The sequence below is a fragment of the Corythoichthys intestinalis genome, chromosome 9 (genome assembly GCF_030265065.1).
Source record: "Corythoichthys intestinalis isolate RoL2023-P3 chromosome 9, ASM3026506v1, whole genome shotgun sequence".
Classification (NCBI taxonomy): Eukaryota; Metazoa; Chordata; class Actinopteri; order Syngnathiformes; family Syngnathidae; genus Corythoichthys; species Corythoichthys intestinalis.
The window spans coordinates 27293503-27299502 of NC_080403.1; the positions used below are offsets into that span (position 1 = coordinate 27293503).

Here is a 6000-nt window from a genome sequence, read left to right on the forward strand (position 1 = left end):
GACCTGAATCCAATCGAGAATCTGTGGAAAGAGCTGAAGACTGCTGTTCGCAAACACTCTCCATTCAACCTCACTGAGCTCGAGCTGTTTCGCAAGGAAGAATGGGCAAGAATGTCAGTCTCTCGATGTGCAAAACTGATAGAAACATACCCCAAGCGACTTGCAGCTGTAATCGGAGCAAAAGGTGGCGCTACAAAGTATTAACGCAAGGGGGCCGAATAATATTGCACGCCCCACTTTTCAGTTTTTTATTTGTTAAAAAAAGTTTAAATTATCCAATAAATTTTGTTCCACTTCACGATTGTGTCCCACTTGTTGTTGATTCTTGACAAAAAATTACAATTTTATATCTTTATGTTTGAAGCCTGAAATGTGGCGAAAGGTTGCAAGGTTCAAGGGGGCCGAATACTTTTGCAAGGCACTGTATTTAACCCTAGCTAAATCCAGATTTTTTTTTTCTCATGGAACCTGCAGATGCATGTTTTGACTTGCATCCTTCTTTTTTCAAAATTCTAAATTAGTCTCAAAATAATAAAATTCTGAGTGTATCAAATGTGATACACTAGGCTAGAAGGGGTTAATGATGATAATAATAATAAATGTTATTTGTAGAGCGCTTTGACCAATGCTCAAAGACGCTTTACAGTTGAAATAAAAACAGCAAACAACGTGAACAGAACAAAACCAAGAAAAAAATAATAACTATAAGTTAAAAGCTAGTTTAAAAAGGTGAGTTTTGACAGTTTTTTGAATGTGTGAAGATCTGAATGGATGGGTTTAGGGAGTGAGTTCCAAAGGTTGCTAATTCTAAATATACCAAATATTTCTTTTGCTGCTAAAATTCCTATATAAGGGTGTAATGGTATACAAACTAACTTTCAAATGCTGTTGTACTGAACCCGCACTGAACAGTGAGCCCCGTACCAAGGTATGTACTGAACCGTGACTTGTGTTTACCGTCACCCCTCTAATATATATACTGTAGATATATTAGTGCTGTCAAATTTATCGCGTTAACAGGCGGTAATTTTTTTTTTTTTATTAATCACGTTAAAATATTTGACGCATTTAACGCATGCGCAGAATGACCCGCTCATGCATTGCCTCAAATTACTATGACGCCGTTTTTTGCACATTGAGAGCTAAGAGGCAGAGAAAGGCGAGTGGACACAGGCGTTCATTGGACTGTGCCGTTTATTGGCATAAGCTTCGGCAACTCCTTCACAACAAACATAAGTATCATTTAGTGAAAGCACAACAAAAAAATACACCTATCCCTAAAAAAAAATAATGTTCACAAAAAGAAAAGCGCTTCAATCATTTAGTTCAACAAATACACTGAATGGCAATATTTAGTCACAATATTCAAACTATCAGAGGTCTCGTACGTTGTGAAGCCAGCACTCAAATGAAAGTGACGTATAATGGAAACGGGGAACTACGGCGTCATTCGAGGGACAAAACACACTCATTGGCTTGATTTTTAAGTAATTTAAAACTCGCCATTGACACCTTGTGGTGTATTTCAATCACTTCCTTAAGCAGTTAAAGACACTGTGAAAGAACGGCAGGAATTTTTTGATTGCAAATTTTATTAAAAGGAAAACATTAAGGGGGGTTTTAATATAAAATTACTATAACTTGTACTAACATTTATCTTTTAAGAGCTACAAGTCTTTCTATCTGTGGGTCCCTTTAACAGAAAGAATCTTAATGATGTTAATGTCATCTTGTGGATTTATTGTTATAATAAACAAATACAGTACTTATGTACAGTATGTTGAATGTATATATCAGTCTTGTGTCTTATCTTTCTATTCCAACAATAATTTACAGAAAAATATGGCATATTTTTTGAGATGGTTTGAATTGCAATTAATTACGATTAATTCATTTTAAAGTTGTGATTAACTCGATTAAAAACTTTTAATCGTTTGACAGCCCTAATTTTTCAATATGCAGGTGAGGCTCTGAATCTCTGCCCTCTCCAATCTTTGCTCTAGTTGTCTTGAGTCTAAAAAAAAAATCATATAAGGTTTATGGATATATCATTCTAGAAAAGTTTAGGGCAAGTGACTATTTTTGGTAATAAAAAACAAAAACAAATTGTTTTTATATTGTAGCGTCTACTAGGACAATGCGCACTTGATAATGATAATGCATACTCAACAGGAAAACAGTCCATTATTTTCAATTAATTGTACCCACCTGAATGCCACGAACTGTATGTAAAAAAAAAAAAAAAAAAAAAAAAAAACGTTGCCCGAGAGTTCAAGATGATGCTCGCCACGCTTAATGCTAATGCTTTGCTAATGCTCCTAGCCAAATTGTAGTAACGCCCACCTTTTACATCGTCAGGAACGGTAACGGCGTTGCAAAGATGGGAATAGTCATTAGATTACTCACTACTGACAAAAATAACGCCGTTAGTAACACAGTTATACTCTAACGCCGTTAGTAACAACACTGGTTACACATAAAGTGATAGGCCTAATTTGAGGACTCTATAGGCTTGATTATCCGATTTCTCTAAAAGATAATCCTGAATGATTATCCTGTGGTGTGGACGGTCTCAGGAATTATTCTACTCAGAAAACTGTTGAGGCCAGTAGTCGTGGGTTCTGTGATTAACACATGAAATAAAACAAGAGCAAGTTTCTCCTGTCCCACAATTCTACAGTCATACTTCATCATCCATACTGTAGCTTGGTATACTTCATTATATTAAAATTCACTGACATTAATAGCTTGGGTCAAATCTGGGAGTGTATAACTTTACATTGCGGCAAAACATTCTAATCAAACTCAACAAAGACCTGATTTTCAAACATCTCTCAACTCATTCACTGCCATTGACGGCGAATGACGTCCGTTCCATCCGAACTGGGAGGTGCTGGCAGTGTTCAACATTTACCCTACTCCTTTATATTTTTCCGCATTCTGGATTCGTAAACTTTATTGTTAGTGGAGATAAAATTATGTGTGCAATGGTCCTTGTTTGTCAACCTGAGTACAGATTCAACTAATAAAGTGCAGCATTTTTCTACTTGCCATGTGTGAGGTCTACCACATTTCAAAAACTGGTTCAGTTTACACTTATGAAAGCTTTCCTTCTCGTTTCGGAGTACAATTGGTTGAATCCCATCAGTTTCAGTTTATTCAGTTTAGTCACACATCAAGATGCAGAGCATGGTCATACGCAAGCAGTTCATATGATAAGCTGCGCGAAAAGGACACCCCAAAGAAGCTAGTCATGCAGTCATGCCTATCAATAACATAATTGACCTTGGCAACACAGATAATCGTTTCAAAATTTCACGATCAATGTGTTGCTTTTAATAAACTTTGATTTTCTCACTTTTTGCAGTCACAGTGGCTCCAGAAAAATGGCACAGTCCCACTAGCATACTGCTCCCCCAACACTTTTGTTAACAGGTCAATCTCCTGTATTGTGCACGATGAAATTAGGCAGGCGTACCTAATGTTAGGCTAATACGCCAACACTCTTCCTCCTCCTCCTCTTCCTCCTTGGGCTGGAGCCTCCTAACGGTCGTGTTTAATCAGCCTCTCGGTGGGCAGCGGGCTCGCCGTTTGGGGGAGGTGTGGATGCTCCGGAGGCAAGGGGGGGACGGGGGTAGCAGGCGGGGGTCTCTGGGTAGGAGTATAGTAGTAGTAGTAGATGCTGTGCGCTCACACACCATGTAATTGTGTTACGTACACTAATTCGCCTGATGCACTAATGCACTCGCCTGTGCTGCTGACCCATATCGCCCCTCCTCATGTATTTGAATGACTCCTGCATCAATGCCACTGATTGAACTGGAGTGTAATCTGGCGCTTCCTTTCTGTTGGTTTTGTTTCTTGGCCTCGTTAATGGCCAGTACAGATAGCGTCTCCACCGGGGATGACACAGACAGATGTTCTCAAGGACTTCACCCCCACACAAGTCATCCAGCATCACCTTAAGGGTCAGGTGGACAAAATAGTGCGCTCGGAATTAACGAAAAATAGGAAAGGGAATGACAGCAAGGGGGGAAAAAAAAACCTTGAGAAAATCGATAGACAATCCAACAGAAGCAGTTTTTTATGCTTGGTTGCTTTGCTCTTTATTGGATGTACATCCACTTACTGTCTTTTGGAAGCATTCTTTGCAAACCGATGGGTAGTTACCAGTTGTGTTCAATACCAATATATGTTCAGATGGGAAAGGACCTTTTAGTCTAGTAAATCATGTAACTTAGATGTGATGCAATTCAGATGTTTTGTTGCCAGCACAACTGATGTGCATAATGGTAAAATACAATGAACAACAACAAAATTAATCAAATGTCTAGATTGCAATCGGGACTTTTAAATTGGGTAGAAGTTATAAAAATCAGGACTTTTTTTTTCTTGTGCGGGAAGCTAGGGAAATTATTGAATATGGCATATAAGTCATCAAAAAAATAATTTAAAAAATATCCTTAGGGTACAGCCAAATTCTTTTGAAACAGATTTTTTTTGTAATGAAATTGGCAACTTTTACCTCAGTAACTCAAGACACACAAGTTTATTTTATTAAAATGACGTCATTCTTTAGAACTTTTATGGTGAAAATAACATTAACCCCACTAACTCATTCACTGCCAGATAGGCATGCAATCTATTTGAATTTGAAGAGTTGGCACTTCACTATGAACAACTGCAAATGACGAGCTCATTTTAGGGAGATTGTTTTTTTTTAACAAGGGGAACTTTTATCCCATTAAAATGAAAAAGCTATTCTAAAAATGTATTTTTTCTGACAACTCATCCTGTAAAACAAAACAACTTTCCATTTTGACAGTTTGATGTTGTAAACATTCCGAGTCAAAATTCTGATTCAAATCGGGCTCAAATTTGGATAAAAATTCAATGCTTATCAGACAGTCACAAGCACAGCCATATTGATTATGTGTAACTACCAGTAGCAATGCATGAAAACAGAACCCCCCCCCCCCCCCCCCCCCCCACCTAAAAAATTACAATACCCATTAAATGATAATTGTTCACTCGGACCTGCAGCGCAAATCCATCCTAAGACTCCTCCAATGAACAGCGCTCATCCCAAATCCAACTTCATCTCCCATTCACTTTTCCACTCATTTGAATTCTAAAATTAGCAGGCGACTGATAAAAGTACTTCTGTGGCGGAGGCTCCAAAGCTCCCCATTTTCTCTCCAGCAGAGGCTCGAACCCCTCTAGAGGGGTCCGGGAAGAAGAAGAGAAGGAAGAAGAATAGAAGCAGCACCAACTGGCCCGTCCAGATAAGGCCGACCCAGGAGGGAGAGCACCAGTTTAAAAGGGTGCAAATCCCTTTTAAATGAACATGACACACATGTGTACTGGTCAACATTGTGGAGCTTGGCAATGCGACTGCATGTTCAGCTTTTTATCTCCATCCCAGTGAGTGCCAGTCCCAATGCACGGTGGTGATTAATCAATCCAGAGAAGCACCAAATCAAGCTGGTGAACATCAGCCCACTAGCCACCTCACCAAACTTATCTGCATATATATTTTTAACTTTAAACAATAGAGCACTCACCTTGACAGAAGACAAGACTCATGCATGAGGACGTCTGGTCCGGTCAGGTCAGCGTGCGCGCGCGTGGTAACGCTTGGTGGCTTTTACGCGCGGCAGCCCGGCAAAGTGACGCGCGCAGCGGCGTGCATCCTCTCTTCCGACGAGTGACCCTCCCGCCTAGCTGTGGCATTGATCATGTTCCCCGTAGCCAACATTTCATCCTTCTCTCTCTCCTCTCTGTGCGCGCACACGCACGCCTCAGTTCGTGTGCGTCTCACGTAGCGTGCACGCCTCCCGTGGCGTCATCCTCTGGCTGCGCTTCTAGGCGTCAAAATGCTTTTTTATACGGTTGGACAGGTCGGATTTTGGATTCATGGGTGGGTATGTGAAAAGCATGGTTTTTGCACGGTCACACCTTTTCAATGCGAAGGAAGAACAAATGTTTAATAATCTTTTG

The 6000-nt window shown here is 39.8% G+C and overlaps 1 protein-coding gene across 3 annotated transcripts in view; it reads right to left on the reverse strand.

Moving 5' to 3' along the window:
* LOC130921453 (plexin-A2-like) overlaps positions 1 to 5764 on the reverse strand; it is a 168045-nt gene extending 162281 nt beyond the window's left edge. For all 3 annotated transcript variants that reach the window (XM_057845371.1, XM_057845372.1, XM_057845373.1), the window contains exon 1: positions 5565 to 5764. The gene's annotated coding sequence lies outside the window, so the exon portion shown is untranslated. The remainder of the gene's footprint in view (positions 1 to 5564) is intronic.
* Positions 5765 to 6000: the final 236 nt, after the last annotated feature.